The following is a 20,745-nucleotide window of genomic DNA, read 5'->3' on the forward strand; positions in this document are numbered from 1 at the left end:
TAGAAAAATGCCCTGTGGCCCAGTGTCCGAAGGGAGGGGATCATGTTCTGCTTCAGTCATTAATGTCTAAACCACTGGCAACAAAAGTGAGTACACCCTAAGTGAAAATGTACAAATTGGGCCCAATTAGTCATTTTCCCTCCTGTCATGTGACTTGTTAGTGTTACAAGGTCTCAGGTGTTAATGGGGAGCAGGTGTGTTAAATTTGGTGTTATCGCTCTCACTCTTGTATACTGGTCACTGGAAGTTCAACATGGCACCTCATGGCAAAGAACTCTCTGAGGATCTGAAAAAAAGAATTGTTTCTCTACATAAAGATGGCCTAGGCTATAAGAAGATTGCCAAGACCCTGAAACTGAGCTGCAGCACAGTGACCAAGACCATACAGCGGTTTAACAGGACAGGTTCCACTCAGAACAGGCCCCGCCATGGTCGACCATAGAAGTCGAGTGCACGTGCTCAGCATCATATGCAGAGGTTGTCTTTGGGAAATAGACGTATGAGTGCTGCCAGCATTGCTGCAGAGGTTGAAGGGGTGAGGGGTCAGCCTGTCAGTGCTTAGACCATACGCCGCACACAGCATCAAATTGGTCTGCATGGCTGTTGTCCCAGAAGGAAGCCTCTTCTAAAGATGATGCACAAGAATGCCCGCAAACAGTTTGCTGAAGACATGCAGACTAAGGACATGAATTACTGGAACCATGTTCTGTGGTCCGATGAGACCAAGGTAAACTTATTTGGTTGAGATGGTGTCAAGCGTGTGTGGCGGCAACCAGGTGAGAGGTACAAAGACAAGTGTGTCTTGCCTGCAGTCAAGGATGGTGGTGGGAGTGTCATGGTCTGGGGCTTCATGAGTGCTGCCGGAACTGGGGAACGACAGTTCATTGAGGGAACCATGAATGCCAACATGTACTGTGACATACTGAATCAGAGCATGATCCCCTCCCTTCGGAGACTGGGCCACAGGGCAGTATTCTAACAAGATAAGGACCCTAAATACACCTCCAAGACGACCACTACCTTGCTAAAGAAGCTGAGGGTAAAGGTGATGGACTGGCCAAGCATGTCTCCAGACCTAAACCCCATTGAGCATCTGTGGGGCATCCTCAAAACGGAAGGTGGAGGACTGTAAGGTCTCTCATATCCACCAGCTCTGTGATGTCGTCATGGAGGAGTGGAAGAGGACTCCAGTGCCAACCTGTAAAGCTCTGGTGAACTCCATGCCCAAGAGGGTTCAGGCAGTGCTGGAAAATAATGGTGGCCACACAAAATTTTGACGCTTTGGGCCCAATTTGGACATTTTCACTTAGGGGTGTACTCACTTTTGTTGCCAGCAGTTTAGACATTAACGGCTGTGTGTTGAGTTATTTTGAGGGGACAGTAAATTTACACTGTTATACAAGCTGTACACTCACTACTTTACATTGTAGCAAAGTGTCATTTCTTCAGTGTTGTCACATGAAAAGATAAAATAAAATATTCACAAAAATGTGAGGGGTGTACTTACTTTTGTGAGATACTGTATATGCTATATTGATTTTTTTTATTTACTATATTTTTGTTTCACGAAGTGTCCTACTTAATAGAGCTTAGTCTTGAGGAGCTGCTTGGGATTTACTGCAGAGAAAAATTATCCTGATATAAAATTTAAAAAAACAAAACACATGCTGTATGCTGTAGAGAAATTTCTGCGTGGTCAAGCATTTAAACTCCTCTTATATAAAGGGCTAAAGTCACCTCTGTGATGTCAACATGAGGTAACTATATTCCACGTCTCTCCCCTGTGCAGCGTGGTACGCGGTCAGTTGCCTAGCAACTTATTGCCTCTCACAATAGGCCATTTCCACTTTCTCTTCCAATATGCTCAGTGCAGCATCAATGTCCTAGCACTTGTATTATAAGAGTGATGATCCAGTACAGCTTCATGACATCAGAATTCACAGACGAAAGGGTTCATTGTTGGCTCGCCGGCGCCACATCCGTTATAGAGCGGCCTCCTCGCTGCCTTGGAACTCCCATGAAGCAGTCCACTAATCAGCAAATGTAATGTTCCCAGACAAGACTGAAGACTGATTATCTTTAAAGGAAATGTTGAGAGGTTTTGCAGAAATTTCCTTTCTTTATTCACTGTGGTCAGGACTAAAAAAAATAAAAACTTTATCTGGTAAATGTGACCTATTTATATGTTTTTCTGAAAAAAGCCTGCAGTTGCACTTTGAAATAAGGCTCCATTTACACCTAGCGATTCAAAATGGTGCCTATCGCAGAAAAACACACAACGCATGTTTGGGTGTCATCTATTCTTAAAACCACCTTACATGCGGTGCGATTTTGCTGTGACTGACGTGCTACAAAAATGTGTGGATTTCATGTCAAACTGAAAAAAAATTGCATGAAGCTCAGTGCCCAAGTAGGTGCAGGAGCTTTGTTTGCGTGATAAATGTGCATAGAGGCAGCCCATTCAAATGACTGGGTTGTCATATGCGTGACACACAGAAAAGCTCGTTCCCACTATGTGATGTGTGAATGGGGCCTAAATGGTTTGTAAATGTGTAAAACAAATACACACTAGATTACTGCAGAGATCTGATAGAAATACACAAGGCACACCAAGATTTAAAGTAGAACTGAAGGCAAATTTTTTCATTTTGGATATAAAAAGGGGAGGGTTATAGCCCAGTTTTTGTTTTTTGTTTTTTGCTCCCTGTGTTCCATTGGGGAGATTTGCCTTCACGTCCTGTCCCATAGCTTAAACAGGAAGTGAGAGGAAATCTCTCCATAATGAGGGAATCATAGGCAGTTGGAAGATTCCTGTTCTGGTGACAAACCAAAAATTGGGATTTCACTTTCAATGATAACAGTAAACAATTCAAAGGGTGGATCTCCCTGATGAGGATACAAACAGCAGTAAAAACCTGACAGGGATTCTAATCCCTCGCCACTCTGTCCAAAACTAAAAGAAGTTTTGCCTTTAGTTATACTTTAAATAAGAATATATATACCCTTTTCTATATAGACAATTTTCGCTTATCCTGGAATTCAGCTTTAGAGCGATTAATAAACCTATTAAAAACAAAATAAATTGCAGCCTACCAATTCTTAGATGTGATGGCTGCATTAGATTTCTTTTTTAAGCTTTTTCCTTTTATTTTCACCTGTTGTTCCAGTGTGTAAGTCTATTAATTTTTGACTTTCTTTAACTACTTAGCGACCGCCCACTGTAGATTTACTGCGACTAGGCGGCACATACCTTGTATGTGATCTGACAGTTCTGGGGCGTGCCGCCAGTGACCCACTCCCACTGTGATTGGACACGGCAGGAGCCAATCGGCGGGTCCAGTGGGTGCGATGTCCGACGGGACCCGCTGATAGTTCGTGAGAAATGCAGAACTGTGAGAGGGTGAGAGTGCTAATCTTGTGTTCCTTGCTAAGCAGGAACACAGACAGATCTTTACATTCCCCCCAGTCAAAGCACCTCCCCCACAGTTGGCATTCGCCCCCTAGGAACACAGTTAACCCTTTGATCGCCCCTGATGTTAACCCCTTCCCTGCCAGTGTCATTAGTACAGTAACAGTGCATATTTTTTAGCACTGATCACTGTATTAGTGTCACTGGTCCCCAAAAAGTGTCAGAAGTGTCAGTTAGTGTCCAATTTGTCTGCCACAATATCGCAGTCTCCCTATAAGTCGCTGATCGCCATCATTACTAGTAAAAAAGGAAAATTAAAAAGCAGTGAATAAAAATATACCATATTTTTTAGACGCTGATTCTTTTGCGCAAGCCAATGAATATACACATATTGGAATTTTCTTTTACCAAAAATATGTAACAGAATACATATTGGTCTAAATTGATGAGGAAATTAGAGGTTTTTTTTACATTTTTTTTATTGGGAATGCTTTATAGCAGAAAGTAAAAAATATATATTTTAATTTTTTCAAGATTGTTGGTCTTTTTTGTTTATAGCGCAAAAAATAAAAACTGCAGAGGTGATCAAATACCACCAAAAGAAAGCTCTATTTGTGGGGAAAAAAAAGGACATTTTTTTTTTTTTTTTGGGTACAGCGTCGCATGACTACACAATTGTCAGTTAAAGTAAAGCAGTGCCATATCGCAAATAATGGCCTGGTCATATAGGGGGTAAACCTTCCAGAGATGAAGTGGTTAACAGACCAAACTGTCCAGCAGGGGAAGGTGTAAAGGCTGACTACAAGCATTTCTCAACAAATTCAGTGTGATCTGTCCTTATAGAAAAGCTTAAAACGGAACTTCAGTCATTTTTTCATCTTTCTATCTATTAAATCTTCTGCCCTTTAACTTTTGGATAGTAAAACATTTTTATTTCTGCCAGTGAATACCTTATACAGCCCACTTTCTTGTGTGGTAAAAAGCCTAGGCTTATGACATCATGCACAGCACAGAGTCATAAGAGGGCCAATGAGAGCTGCAGAGCTGGAGGTGGGCCTCTGTGTGTCTGTCTGTGTAAATCCAGGAAGTGAACAGGCAGCAGCTTCAACTGCCCACAGTTAAAATGGATGCAGCCAGACTTAGTGGAGGGAGATTTCTGCAGCATATTTGGCAAGTTCAGAATCACAGTATATAAAAAATAATATGCAAAGTGGTTGGAGGGAAGCTTCAGAATGGCAAAGATGTTTTTATTACAAATGTGAGGAGACTGCAGTTCCTCTTTAAGGACAGAGTGAGCTCCCCCTTATTAAAGTGACACAAAACCCGAAGGCTTTAACCACTTAACGTCCATAGGACATACCTGTATAATTTTTTAGTTCTGGCGATTCTGCATCTTGTATAACTAATCAGAGTAGCTAAAGTGCTGCTGCATTACTTTTACAGGCTGCGAAAGGGTGCGTCCCCGCCTCAGTTGCCTTTACCGGGCTCGTGTGACACAAATATCGTGTGACATAAAAATGTGCAATCCCATCATTTTATTCTCTAGGGCCGGAGTGTCAAACTCAATTTCGTTGAGGGTCGCATCAGCAGTGTGGTTGCCCTCAAAGGGCCGGTTGTATCTGGGTCGCACTACGTACAGAGTGCAGAGTTCAGGATTACGTCAGGATTATGCTACGTACAGAGTTCAGGGTTCGGCAGTGATCTACCTACAGAGAGCAGGGATTCAGAGGTGCACTACCTACAGGGTGCAGGGATTCAGGGGTGCACTACCTACAGAGTGCAGGGATTTTAAGGGGTGCGCTACGTACAGAGTGCAGGGAGTGAGGAGTGCTCTACGTACAGAGTGCAGGGAGTGAGGGGTCACTACGTACAGAGTGCAGGGAGTGAGGAGTGCTCTACGTACAGAGTGCAGGGAGTGAGGGGTCACTACGTACAGAGTGCAGGGAGTGAGGGGTGCGCCACGTACAGAGTGCAGGGAGTGAGGGGTGCGCTACGTACAAAGTGCAGGGAGTCAGGGGTGCGCTAAGTACAGAGTGCAGGGAGTCAGGTGTGCGCTACGTACAAAGTGCAGGGAGTCAGGGGTGCGCTACCTACAGAGTGCAGGGAGTCAGGGGTGCGCTACGTACAGAGTGCAGGGAGTCAGGGGTGTGCTACGTACAGAGTGCAGGGAGTCAGGGGTGCGCTACGTACAAAGTGCAGGGAGTCAGGGGTGCACTACGTACAGAGTGCAGGGAGTCATGTGTGCGCTACGTACAAAGTGCACGGAGTCAGGGGTGCGCTACCTACAGAGTGCAGGGAGTCAGGGGTGCACTACGTACAGAGTGCAGGGAGTCAGGGGTGCGCTACGTACAGAGTGCAGGGAGTCAGGGGTGCGCTACGTACAAAGTGCAGGGAGTCAGGGGTGCGCTACATACAGAGTGCAGGGAGTCAGGGGTGCGCTACCTACAGAGTGCAGGAAGTCAGGGGTGCACTACGTACAGAGTGCAGGAAGTCAGGGGTGCGCTACGTACAGAGTGCAGGGAGTCAGGGGTGTGCTACGTACAGAGTGCAGGGAGTCAGGGGTGCACTACGTACAGAGTGCAGGAAGTCAGGGGTGCGCTACGTACAAAGTGCAGGGAGTCAGGGGTGCGCTACGTACAGAGTGCAGGGAGTCAGGGGTGCACTACGTACAGAATGCAGGGAGTCAGGGGTGTGCTACGTACAGAATGCAGGGAATGAGTGGTGCTCTACGTACAGAGGGCAGGGATTCAGGGGCGTGCTACATACAGAGGGCAGGGATTCCGAGGTGCGCTACGTATAGTGGGCAGTGATTCAAGTGTGCGATACGTACAAAGGGCAGGGACTCAGGGGTGTGCTATGTACAGAGGGCAGGGATTTAGGGGTGCGCTACATACAGAGGGCAGGGTTTAGTGGTGCATGACGTACAGAGGACAGGGTTCAGGGGTGCGCGACGTACAGAGGGCAGAGTTCGTGGGTGCGCTGTGCCCAATGTGCAACATTTCACTTCCACCCCTCCTCCTGGGTTCTGACCCCTGCACCCAGCACTCTGCCCTCATCCCGCCACCTCTAAACACATCTTCCTACACACCTCCACAGTCCCCCCACCTCCCAAAGCAAACCTCACATCTCTATTGTCTCCTACCTGGTGTAAGATGGCATTTACAATAATGCTTTCATGGCCAGTACTGCTACAAGTCCTCAAAACCCCTCCCTCAAGATGCAGCCGCTGGATGTAGATTGGAACACACAGCCGCCGGAGCCGTCAGGTACCTCTGCCAATGACAGGCTATGCTGGATCTACAGCGCATGCGCTCAGCTACACACACAGCCAATGCCGCTGGAGAGACTGAGGAGGAGAGCGCAGGAAGTGTTTACTCCAGTTGCCGATGAGACCTGTTTGTGACAGTGGAAAGCGGCTGTGGGAACAAGAGGTGGAGGCTGGCGGTCGTTGCGTGGGCCACATGACAAGGCATGGTGGCTCGGATTCGGCCTGTGGGCCTTGTGTTTGCCACTTGTGCTCTAGGGCCTCTGCTTAAAATGTACACGCACCAGCCACTTTATTAGGTACTCCTGTTCAATTGCTTGGTAACACAAATTGCTAATCAGCCAATCACATGGCAGCAACTCAATGCGTTTAGGGATCTAGATGTGGTGAAGACGACTTACTGAAGTTCAAACCGAGCATCAGAATGGGGAAGAAAAGGGGATTTATGTGACTTTGAACGTGACATGGTTGTTGGTGACAGACGGGTTGGTCTGAGTATTTCAAAAACTGCTGATCTACTGGGATTTTCACATACAACCATCTCTAGGGTTTACAGAGAATGGTCTGAAAAAGAGAAAATATCCAGTGAGCGGCAGTTGTGTGGATGAAAATGCCTCGTTGATGTCAGAGGTCAGAGGAGAATGAGCAGATAATAGAAAGACAACAGTAACTCAAAACCACTCGTTACAACCAAGGTATGCAGAATACCATCTCTCAGCACACAACACATTGAACCTTGAAGCAGATGGGCTACAGTAGCAGCAGACCACACCGGGTTCCGCTCCTGTCAGCTAAGAACAGGAAACTGAGGCTACAATTCCCACAGGCTCACTAACATCAGACAATAGAAGATTGAAAAAACGTTGCCTGGTCTGATGAGTCTTAATTTCGACGACATTCAGATGGTAGGGTCAGAATTTGGTGTAAACATGAAAGTATGAATCCATTCTGCCTTGTATCAACGGTTCAGGCTGGTGGTGTAATAATGTGGGGGATATTTTCTTGGCACACTTTGGGCCCCTTCGTACCAATTGAATATCGTTTAAATGCCTCGGCCTACCTGAGTATTGTTTCTGACCATGTCCATCCCTTTATGACTACAGTGTACCCATCTTCTGATGACTACAGCAGGATAATGCACCATGTCCCAAAGCTCAAATCATCTCACCACTGGTTTCTTGAACATGACAATGAGTTCACTGTACTCCAATGGCCTCCACAGTCACCAGATATCTACCCTATAGAGCACCTTTGGGATGTGGTGGAACAGGAGATTCTCATCATGGATGTGCAGCCAACAAATCTGCAGCAACTGCGTGATGCTATCATGTCAATATGGAGCAAAATCTCTGAGGAATGTTTCCAAAACCTTGTTGAATCTATGCCATGAAGAATTAAGGCAGTTCTGTAGGCAAAATGGGGTCCAACCCAGTACTAGCAAGATGTACCTAATAAAGTGGCTGGTGAGTGTGTATCAGTGGCGGCCCGTGCATTGTGGGCGCACAACACCTGACACCTGTGCCCCTGACACCTCCGCCGCCCTCCCTATTCATGTGCCCGGCCCCTTTCAGGATGCTGGACACATGAAATACTATGGCGGGGATAGGTGGGGGGGGGGGGTGTATTTTGAAGCACGTGATTAGAGCCAGAGGCTCTAATAGGCTTCAAAATAGGGTGGGCTTGGGGTGCAGAGCACTGCTTCCCGATCCCACCCTGTTGTGTGGCATAGCGAATGAATTTTCGCTATTTTCACACTAATGTTCCTCTCTACCAATCAGCAGGCAGGTCAGTGAGACCTGTCTCCCGATTGGCCAAAGCATTAGGTGATCCTATTGGATGCCTAACACTTTGGCAGAAGAGGAGACACAGTGGAGGAAGTTTGAGGATGAGCAGAGCGGTCCCGGGAGCCGCAGCCGTTGCTTCTCACCGAGGAGGAGAGGCGCTGCTTCCCGCCAAGGAGGAGAGCCGACGCTTCCCGCCAAGGAGAGGCGCTGCTTCCCGCCGAAGAGGAGAGCCGCCGAGGAGGAAAGCCGCCGCTTCCTGCCAAGGAGAAGAGCCCCCGTCACTCCAAGAGAGGAGCAGAGCCCTGCCACACTAGCAGTAAGTGCCGCCGGACCGGCCGCAGGGGGGGGGGGTTAGGGTTAGTGAAGTGCCAACCGAGCTTGGCTGCATATGATGGACACAGTGGCTGCATTTGATGGGGGTGGGGGGTGGGGGGTGGGGGTTCAGGGGTGGTTCAGTATTTTTCAGTTTGTTTGCGCCCCCCCAAAAATTTTGAGCACCAGCCACCACTGGTGTGTGTATATATATATATATATATATATATATATATATATATATATATACACACACACACACACATATACAGATACAATGTTTAGGGGTTCTTTTGATGGGTTTTCTAGCAACCAAAATGTTTTTACATGTAGGAGAGGAATGTCACAATTGGCCCAGACTGGAAGTGTTTATTAACACCTTAGGATATTGTAACTACATGATTCTGGTGAAAACCAAAGTTGTTTTATGCAATCCTATGCTGCCACCTAGTGACATAATTACTAGCTGCAGTCTAAATAAAGCAATGCTGATTCTAAGAAAAAAATATATAATTTTATACAAATAAATCATGGTGATTACAATTGCAGCATCCATTTCTAAATTCTTTCCACTCTCATTTAGAAAGTGGTTAGGAACATTTAACTGGACATGTTTTGTGATGTTAAAGATGTCTTACCTGCACTCCACTGTATTAGCTTCTTTCCGTGCCGCAGTTGCTGGAAGAAGTGACATCCGAAATTGGAAGTGAGGTAATACGTGCCACCTCCAGGTTTTTACTAGTTAGAGGAGATCAGTGAACAGATTTCTACTGGTCTCCCTTCTCCCTACCCAGCAACACCCACCATGCAGGTCTGAGCATACAGATGGGATAGCAGAGCCAGGGGTTCAGCGTGGTGGGAGAGGCCGCAATATGGTGGTCTGTGGAAGTGATGTCTGTACAGCCACTGGATTGCTTCCAACTGAAAGCTGACAATCGGCTTGTAAAACACACGTTCTTGACTGCTATAGCAGATGGGTATGTGTGTGTAAAACCCCCACAACGGCTAATGTATGGCATGCATCAGAGGCAGCAAAAGGGTTAAAGCAGTCAAGCACAATTGTCTCCATAAAATCATACACTAGAAGCACAGCATTCTCACATTACTAGTGTAGCGCCCTCTACCTAGGTAGGTGCTAGAAGAGGATTTTTGTGTATAGGTAAGGTAGATTTAGGCAGGCCTGGCTGGCAGCCAGGCCTGTTTTTTTGATTTGTGTGGGCTGGGAGTGGCTCAGACAGTAGCAGCTGGTGACTCACAGACAGCATCACTGAGACCTCCCTCTTTCTTCTAGAGGATTCTAGAAGGAGAGGCAGAGAGGAGATGTGGAGCTGCCTGAGGTGTTCTAAGGAACCCTGACCAATCCCCAACCTGAATTGGCAGGGGACAGGCCTCCTTAAATACCTAGAGTCAGCCCAGCTGGAGAGGAGTCGTTGGAGTTGTTCAGAGCTTGAAGATGGAGTGCCAGGTTGACGGGGGCCTTTGAGGGAGCTCTCCTAGTCTGGGGGGGGTGACCTTGGGCCCAGGGCTTGGGTGCAGACAGACCCCTTCAAGAAAGCGTGAAGGTTCTGGACAGGAGGCATAGGAGGAGCAGAGAGGACAGCAGGAGCTAGCATTGGCGGGCAAATCTTCAAGGAGAGGAACAACTGGTCACCCAGGAGGGCTGGTGAGTGACATGCACAGTCAGGAGGACTGGGGAGACACGCCTAAGAAGACTGGGAGCATGCAGTCTGGGATGGGTGCAGAGCCAGTGAAGTGGACTGTGGTGTCATGGGCAGTGGAGTTGGGCAGCTGCAGCCAGGTGGGCTAGCAGGGCCTGAAGAGGGCTGACTGGGAGCAGTGTCCATCTGTAGGACAGCTAGCACTGGAGACTTTCTATTTTCTTACTACACCATAGGGGCCCACGGTCCCTGCCTGCAAAGGGTGGTTGCTAAGGTTTGGCTGAGTCAGAGTCAGGCCTGATCATTTAGTGCTAGCTGATCCTGAGAGTCAAGAGTTGGGCAGAGAGGAAGGAAGAGGAATAGTCTGCAAGCAAGGAAAGTGCTGGAGGAGACTGAAGTAGTGTGTAATGTGTACAGGGAGTATACATAGTTCGTCCCAATTGAGTGTTCTACAATTCACCAATTAATTGTTCTACAATTCACTGGGCATCCCATATCTTCCTTACCCCATCCAAGTTAAATTCCCTCAATAAAACAAGCAAAAACATTTATAACATGTGAAAGGTGTAAGAAGGATATACTGTAAGTCTTGTACTTCAGCCATATACTGTATATAGAATGATCCAGTGCAGAACAGGGAACATATAGAATACCACACCAAATAATGTGGTGTGAATTTAGGAAAGCACAGCATGGCATACAGAATTGGGCAGTGCAGAATAGAGAATGAACAGCATAGCATACAGTATGGGGTACAGGCAATAGATGGCCCCATACAAAATATATGAAGACCACTGGAAAAGGACAAAACATGTGTTTAAGAAAATAATTGAGCACAGCTGAAGTTTGAGAGGTCATTGTAAACAATTGATCAATGGTTGGCTTCGTAGGAAAACCAGGATCATATACAACAAATCCCAAGGAAAGTAAATATACAATATCACTTCTTATAACACAAACCCATAGAGAAACAACTATGTACATACAGTTATAATATCTTTAATGGGTATTCCTGTACAAAACAATTTTCTAATTACTGAATGCATTCACATTTTTTACTGTCTTTTGACTGTACTGTACTATATGTTTGTTTGTCGCATAGTGATGAAGCCAACCTTATTCAGACCTCTATCATGAGACCTGCTATGATAGCTCACCTAATCCCTCTGTTGCTTGTAAAGACTGAAGCTGGCAAAGAAAGTCTTCCACTACCTACATCCTCTGGCATATTGTACATTAGATAAATTAGATTGCTCTCATTAGTCAGAGCTGCAGGGGAAATGAGTAATGGAAAATTTCCTCTGCTGACTTTTGTGTTTACAAGTGACAGCGGCAAGTCGATGCACTTTCACAGCAGGTTCCATGCTGATGGAGGTCTGAATGGGGCTGGGTGGCCCATTTTAGTCAGTCATTTTAGCTGGGGCTCTGACTGGGCCCCCATCAAGGTAAGTTCTCATAGAAGCTGTGTGAGGAGCTATGGTGGTAGTTCTGCCAATGCCGACATCCTAATATCCTATGTTTATACCCATCCACTAGTCTCAGCAAGTGGAGAAGATTGAATGGCTACATCCAATACTTAACCTTAATTCCTTTAGTGTATGCATGACTTTTGGAGGCCCATGGACCTGAAATTGCAAAATAGTTATGTAAGGTGATTAGTTTAACTCGATTATTTCTCTTGGGACTCCTTAGGGCTCATGCACACAGAGGTTAAAAATGCTGCTTTTACAGGCATTGAGCATTTTTTGTTAGCCTTTATATAATCCTATTGGTTCAAGCACACATAGGCATTCACAGGTGTATTAGAAGAGGTGCATTTACAGGCTAAAAAGAAACCCACTAAAGGCGCATTTAGAAGAGGAGCTGAAGAGCAGAAAAAAAGCTAAACGTGCCTAAATGCATCTAAACGCACACAAAATGTTAGACACATCAAGCGTTTGAGCATTTAAAAAAAAGTCCAGTATCTTTTTATTATTTCATATCATAGGTGTGGATACAGGGTGTGCCTGGGCACACCACAATTTCCCCGTGCATCGCAGATTCCCCCTACTGCCCTGGTCTCCCCCATCCCCCCACAGTGCTTCCGGCTTCCCTCCTCTTCTCTCCCACTGGCTGCTGCTGTGGGCACACACACGTATGTTTTAGGATGAGTGGGGTAAGAGGCCTGTAAATATGTAATTAACAGCCCATTCCCTTTCTTAATGAACACAATGAGTGATCGGTACCATGTATTTGAACTTTGGAGTGCACAACCTAATGCAACAGGCTGCGCACACCTATGTTTTATATGTTATTTTATACTTTATAAAAGTGTTTGAGCATTAATGCATTCAATTGGCCAGAATAAATTAATATTCTGACCAATAGAATACAATAACGCATTATTACATGGCTTTTGGTGTGTTTTTTAAGCAGCATTTTCCTGCCAGGAGTACTTGCGTTCAGAAAGGCTTAAACAGATGCTCTGTGTGCAGGAGGCCTAATTGTAATTGTTATGCTGGGAAGCATTGTGCAAGTGAAAAATGTTTTTTTTTTTTTTTTCTTTTTAAATGAAAGACGATTAACTTGTAATTAACCTGTCTCAGGCTTAGATAATAATTATCGTCCTCTTGACGTACATGCCATAACAATGTTTACTAGTTCTATTCTTCCTCATCTGCATGCACAGCCATAATCCCTGAGTTTTATTACAGTGGAGAGGTCATACTGCTGCAGAGATCACTCTTGTTTATCAGATGACTGGAATAGTTTCAAGCTGCTAGTTAAAGGGAAAAAGATTTTTTTTAGCTGGTTTCAGACAGCCAGGCGCCTCTGATATTAATAAAGTAGGCTGAATGTTATTGGTCCACCTATGCAGGTTCCTTTTAATTTTTCACCTAGAGGAAAAGCCCTCGTAACTGATTAAACATTTAGGGAAGGTGCTATTCTATTCTCTCTCTCCTATAGTAGCAATAAACATTTTACACATAATAAAAAAGTGAAGTATTTCGACACCTCCAAAATTTCAACTGTTTTTACGCCTTGAGAAAATAAAGAGGGGTGCTCCATTTAAATATATTTGAATTTTAAGGCTTCATGAACATTGGGAATAAAAAAACGCCACTTTTAGGGGCGTTTGCAGATTTTTTTTTCTGCTTTTAAATAACCCTCTATGTTAGCCTATGTGGCTATGCACACATAGGTATTTACCAGTGATTTAGAGAAAGAAAAAAAAAATCTCACTATGACATTCAGGAGAGGAGCATTTGAGCAGAAAAAACACTAAACACGTGTAAATAGGTGCAAACGCATGGCCAGCATGGCCATCCTCAGCATGGCCATCCCCAGCCACCCCCAAGACCAGAGGTAATGTATACCTCTAACATATGGCCGTCCCTGTTTCATCCAGTAGGCAACCAATGGAGTACAATAGCTTTTTGAGCTGTGAAAAAAAATGTATACTGAGCAGAGTCCATAGACTATTCTTTGGAGCCAAACTCTCCACCAGTCCCAGGAGGCCCCCATTAAATAACACTTTAAAATTGTTTGTGTCACCATGTCAATTTTCCGTGTGATCATTCAGGATTTTACACTACCACATAATTTGCCCTAAACAAGAGAACAGGTTGCGCTAATAAATGTAAAGCAATGAATAATAAAAAATATTCGTTTATGTATTGCATCAATAGACAGTCCATGAAGTTGTGAGAGTGAATCCTGAAGTTATCTTCACCAACCACCACTGAAGTGTAAACGATCAGTGCCTCCACCAATAGCTGTAGGGCCTGCTTACTGACCCCTATTGATCCCTCGTTACAAGGGATCAATAACGCTTGCGGCTATAGCCCAACCAAGGCATTTACACCGGGTCCAGATTACCTCCCCATGCATCACTCCAATGTCAGCGTGTAGGCTGAGACGGTATCTCAAAAGGAACAAAAAGCTCCACATAACCTGCCCTGTTGGGATCCCAATGCAACGCACTTTGGAAATTATTTGTGGGTTTTCTGCTACCAACTGCTTAATTTAGTGATTAAATCTGCCCATGTACCCCAAGCCTTAGCTTTCCAAAGACAAACATGGGCACAAATCTACACATCTTCAATGAGATTCCCCCTTGCATCTGCCAGATGAGCAGCAGCCACCTGCCATAGCCAAGCTCCACCTGCCATAGCCAAGCTCTCAGCTACTGCTGCATGATCATGTGATTTACTGGGATCCAACTTACTAGGTCACTATGGACAATCAGCCGCCAGCACCATAGCAATGAATGATGCTGTTACATCCTGGCTGCGTAGCATCATTGGTTGTAATGTTGTGAGCAACCAACCTGCCTGCAACATAGAAACAGTGTAATGCCATTAAATATGGGACAAGTGATTTACTGTGGACAATCCTGTATTTAATGGAATGGGTGGCAACCCTACCTACACATGTTCTATGACTAGAATCAGTCATTGCCTTACCTGGAAACAATAAAAGCTATATCATGCAAATACATTAGTAACTATAGGGATGAGTTCTGGATCTGCAAGTACAAAAATGTCCTGGGGCACTTCTGCAAAATGAGAATAACCCATTTATTCACACATCACAGTGGCAAAGCACTTTCTGCTTTATGATCTTTATGTTTGAATAAGCAGCTTATTCCTATTTTGCCCTGGGACAATGTTGTATTTGCTTGTTGTGTGGATAATTGACCTACAAGCACCTGGTAAGCACCTGCAGGTATCTACAAAGGTAACATAACATCAACAATAGCAGACAAGTTCATATACATTCCTGGTACACACTCCATACTATTTGCAGCTGCAGAAGTAAAAGCGTCAGCTGGCTGTGTTGGTTGTATGTACTGTACAACATTTACATTTTAGAGCTATTTATTCCAAAAAGCAGATAGCAAATATTCCACATATATTGTCCATTTTCAGAAAAAGGTATGGAAACCATGTTTTCTTTGGAGTTGAGTCTGAGTAACAAGATAGGATGAAAATTCAGGAAGCCAAAAGTAAGCAGTGAGGAATGATTTTGAACCTGAGTTAAAGACATTAATTCGGTTTCAATAAAGAAAGAAATGTATTCATTTACTGTGTTATTTTGGAGGGCTTTATAGTCCAAACCAACTTTATATGCAATTGAATCATATGAATATCATACTTCCCAATCAAATTTATTATGCCACCCTATACTTATGCCTTAATATCAGACCCTGTACCTACCTACACAGCAACTGCTTTGACTTTTTTTTTTTTTCTTTAAAAATCAACATTATGGTTCTAAGGCTATACCAGGCTCTTCCAAGCCTCTAGTGCAGTGGTTCTCAACTCCTGTCCTCAGGACCCACCAACAGGCCAGGTTTTATGTATTACCTTGGGGAGATGCAGACTAGAATACTGCAATCACTGAGCAGCTAATGATATCACCTGTGATGTATTTCAGGTATCTTGCAAACCTGGCCTGTTAGTGGGTCCTGAGGACAGGAGTTGAGAACCACTGCTCTAGTGCAACCTTTCTCAACCCTTTTAGATCAGAGGAACCCTAAAAATAATTTCCGGGTACCTGAAACTCTTACTAACTACAACCCCCCATCAATCCCTCCCCCATTTTCTTTTCTTCCCTCTCTTTTTTCTTTCCCCACTTCCCCACCCCCCCTTCCCTCCCTCCCTTTCACCCCGCCTCCCCTGCTTATCACCTTTTTTCCTTTGCACATCTTTTTTTCTTTTTTTAGTGCATTGGCTCTGTATCAAAACCCTTGCTCTATTAATTAATTATATCCTTTCTATATATTTCTAGTCCTTCCCAATAGCTCCCCCCCCCCGCTTTGGCTCCTGGGGGGAGCACCTGTTAGCAGGTGTCTCAATCTATGCCATCTGCTTCCCAATTGGGCCTCCATTGGTGAGTCACGCTGGATTTCTTTTAATACTCCAATACAAATGTGTTAATGGCAGCATAGCCACATTTCAGATTTCTATGATATTGTAACTATGTACTTATATCCTTCTATAGATGTTTTGGTTGAACTCTCCTGAAGAAGCGGCATTGCCCGCAAAACTTGTTGAAGACTACGTCTACACCTACATCATTGTGCCTCCACTTATCTGTGGGGGCTCTCAAATTATTATTTTTAAAATGCCATTGTTATGTGGAATTTTTGCAACAACTATCTATCAGTCTTTGTTGTGATTCGTGTATATATTTTTTGTATATTTTGTAATAAATTATATTTTTATAAATTTCCTATTGTATATTTGGGTACCAAAATAGTCCTAACCACCATTGGCGATCGAGGGCAGTTTTTGGAGTAGCCCTTGACTAATCTCCCTTTTCTTCACTATATAATTATAGGATGATGGTACCCACCCCTATTTACTCCATTAACCTATTGAGGCAATACCTTTCAATCATATCCCATAGTTTGTAGATGCTATAACTTTTGCGCAAACCAAGCAATATACGCTTATTGGGATTTTCTTTTTACCAAAACCATGTAGCAGAATACATATTGGCCTAAATTAATGAAGAAATTTGATATATATATATATACAGTAACTTACAAAGTGAGTACACTCCTCACATTTTTGTAAATATTTTATTATATAAATACTTTTTCAAGGCACCGTACCTGCAAAAGTATAAGTTATAAAATAACATTAATAATTAACCTTTATGGTTCCAAAACAGCATAAAAAGAACAAGACTGCAACCAGAACATTAACCAAAAGGGCTAAAATGTATTATTTCACAGTAAATGAGCATATTCTTATAAATGCAGGGAATGTAACTGGTGAATGTGCAGTGAATGCTGGCAGTGGCAACTGTGCTGGTGAATTTTATAAATATACCTAAAAGGGTATAGAGTATTTATAAGTAAGTAAATGTGACATGGTGAATCTATCGCTATAATCTACACATGTACCAGGTAGAGTCAGCGCAATGTTTGGTGACTATCACATCCATTGCTCTATAAAATACCTCTCAAAGTGCCTCTGTCCCCACTGTTTGGAAAAAAAGATGCCCTTAGAGGGATTGTGAGGGTAGGGGTATGAGTAAGGGATAGAGGCAAAAGTACTAGAGTGTATAAAAAACAAACACATTTTAAAATAGCAAATAGTTAAATACAAAATAGCAATTACAAAATACAGTTTACAGTTTTTGTATTTTGTATACTGTATACTGTATTTTGCAATTGCTATTTTGTAATAAAATGTATTTGTTTTTTATATACTCTAGTACTTTTGCCTCTATCCCTTACTCATACCCCTACCTGCACAATCCCTCTAAGGACATCTTTTTTTTCCAAATTGTTACAATATGAGATGTGGTAGGAGTTCTTTGGGAATGAACTCTTAGGTGATTTCTCTTCATTCCTATATTATTCTCTGTCCCCACTGTGGTCTTAATTTCCCTGCTTATCTTCAGACTTATTTAAAACTCTCTCTTCTATCCTTTTCCACAAGCTAACAGAGTCAGTAAGGACTTTAGGAGGAGGAGTTGAGAACCTGAGTATGCGATCTTGTTTCTGGACTCTGGAGACAGCAATTGAGCCTGCCTACATTTTTCACAAAATGATTGATCTGGATTTAGCCTTATAATTCAAATAAATTAAACTAGAATGACTTTATAGACTATAATGAAGCCACTGAAACTGCGGGAAGTAAAAATAGGGCAGGACTGAAGTATTAGCAAATGAGGACAATTTGTCAAGCGGGGAGAAGTGCAGTATAAATGCAGTGCAGTAAAAATGGGACACACATTTATAGAATTGATGCACGATTCCTGTAATTGTATTTTGTTTCAGGAGATTTTTTTTCTTATAAAGTGACAGCATTCTGGAATCCTTCCACCTTTGGTCATCAATCATTTTCTTTTCCTGTATGTGTAAAATTCCTTTAAGTTTATGAATTCTACTTAATTTCACATAAAGATCATGTATTTGTTTTAGCGATTGTATGACTTCTTTTATTAGTCAAGTTACTGTTCAGTGAAAATAATCTGAAATACCTAGCCGCTCCTCTGCCAGGGACACGCGACATACAGACAGGAGACTACTGTCATTGATCAGTAACTAGAAACATACAATTCAATTTTATCACCAATACAAACTGGACCCAGCGATGGGCTTTAAACACAAAGAACGGGAGGAAAAGTGCCAAATAATTCCTTTTTACAATAGATAATATTAGTATGCATATACAGTATGTAAACATTTTTAATTCTTAGTTCAACTCTTTAACCACTTCAGCTCCGGAAGGTTTACTCCCTTCATGACCAGGTCATACGGCACTGTATTATTTTAACTTACAATTGCGCGGTTGTGCAACACTGTACCCAAATAAAATATTTGCCCTTTTTTTTCCCTGCAAATAGAGCTTTCTTTTGGTGGCATTTGATCACCTCTGCAGTTTTTTATTTTTTGCGCTATAAACAAAAACAGACTGCCAAAATAAATAAATAAATAATAAAACAAATAATAGTTTTAATTTCTGCTATAAAACATACCCAATAAACAAAATGAAAAAAAAAAAAAAAAAATATATATATATATATATATATATATATATATACACACAATAGTTTTAATTTCTGCTATAAAATACACCCAATAAACAAAATGAAAAAAAAAAAAAATTATATATATATATATATATATATATATATATATATATATATATATATATATATGTATATATATATATATATGTATATGTATATATATATATACATACATATACATACACACAGTGTACACATATATATTAGGTGACTTCTGAAGGCAATTGGTCCCACTAGATTTTAGTTAGGGGTATCGGAGTAAAGGGGCTGAATACAAATGTACACCACACTTTTCAGCTATTTATTTGTAAAATAAATTGAAAACCATTTATCATTTTCCTTCCACTTCACAATTATGTGACACTTTGTGTTGGTCTATCACATACAATCCCAATAAAATACATTTACGTTTTTGGTGTTAACATGACAAAGTGTGGAAAATTTCAAGCGGTTTTTCATATCTTTTCATGGCACTGTACATTATTTGTTTTTCATCTGAATGTCATTCTTATATGAAAATCATAAATTGAGGTTAAGCTCTGGTTCACACTGGAGCGTTTTGACATGTAATTTGACACGTCAAATCTGCAGCAATTGCTGTCAATGGCAGTGTCCCAATCGGTGCGAAGCCGCATTTGCGGAGCAGCACCGATTTCAAAAAGTAGTTTCTGTACTACTTTTTGCAATTTCAGGCTGCGATTTACATTGACATCTGTGCAGAAACCTGAATCAGGACCGACCTGAAATCGGGACTGACATGCGGTAGTGAAATTGTTCAGCTGAACTCGCACGGCTTCATTCCCACAGCTCAATGTGAACCTGGGCTTAATCTTTGTCTAATGAGTATTACCATATTTTTGGGGGGTGGGGGGGTATTACAGCAGTGCCTCTTGCTGAAGTTTATACCACTCTCTGCGAGTGAGGACAAGTGTTTAATTATTGATGAGGAGGGACATTAAAGTCATTCTCTCAGCAGCTCAGCACTCACTGTTACCCCAGTCTCTAGTCAGTCTTTTAACCTCAAAATCTATGACAGGCCTTATTACGTGGCTGGATGCTGCAACAAGCAGTACTTCCTATAGGCTATATGCATTCAGAGGTGTATGCCTCGGATGCAGAATTCCTACCAGCAGAGCTGGATGATGCAAAGGGAGCATGCCCGCGGGGCCCGCAAACTCGATGTTCGCCAGTGGCCCGCAATTGCGACGAGGAGAGGCAGAACGGGGAGATGCCTATGTAAACAAGGTATTCCCTGTTCTGCCTAGCAACATGACAGGGAGCTATAGCTCCCTGTCATCGGGAGTAGGCTCTGTCATGTTGTAGTGAGTCCATCCCCCCTACAGTTAGATCCAGGGAACACACTTAACCCCTTGATCGTCCCCTAGTGTTTAACCCCCTCCCTGCCAGTGTCATTTATACAGTAATCAATGGCTATTTGTAGCTCTGATCGCTGTATAAATGTCAATGGTCCCAAAATAGTGTCAAAAGTGTCCAATCTGTCTGCCATAATGTCGCAGTCCCGATAAAAATTGCAGATCGCCGCCACTACTAGTAAAAAAAAAAAAAGAATAATAAAAATGCCATAAATCTATCCCATATATTTGTAGACGCTATAACTTTTGCGCAAACCAATCAATATACACTTATTGCGATTTTTTTTAACCAAAAATATGTAGAAGAATACATATCAGCCTAAACTGTGGAAGAAATTAGTTTTTTTATATATTTTTTGGGGATATTTATTATAGCAAAAAGTAAAAAATATTGTTTTTTTTTTTTTCAAAA

General features: G+C 42.8%; 1 long non-coding RNA gene across 1 annotated transcript; it reads left to right on the forward strand.

Moving 5' to 3' along the window:
- The first annotated feature begins 11,708 nt into the window (after window positions 1-11,708).
- On the forward strand, window positions 11,709-16,895 carry LOC141129799 (uncharacterized). The gene is made up of 3 exons (XR_012241870.1): window positions 11,709-11,873; window positions 16,201-16,302; window positions 16,414-16,895. It is a non-coding gene; the product is annotated as an uncharacterized lncRNA (long non-coding RNA).
- The last annotated feature ends 3,850 nt before the right edge of the window (window positions 16,896-20,745 follow it).

This window comes from Aquarana catesbeiana, linkage group LG02 (assembly GCF_042186555.1).
Source record: "Aquarana catesbeiana isolate 2022-GZ linkage group LG02, ASM4218655v1, whole genome shotgun sequence".
NCBI classification, from domain to species: domain Eukaryota; kingdom Metazoa; phylum Chordata; class Amphibia; order Anura; family Ranidae; genus Aquarana; species Aquarana catesbeiana.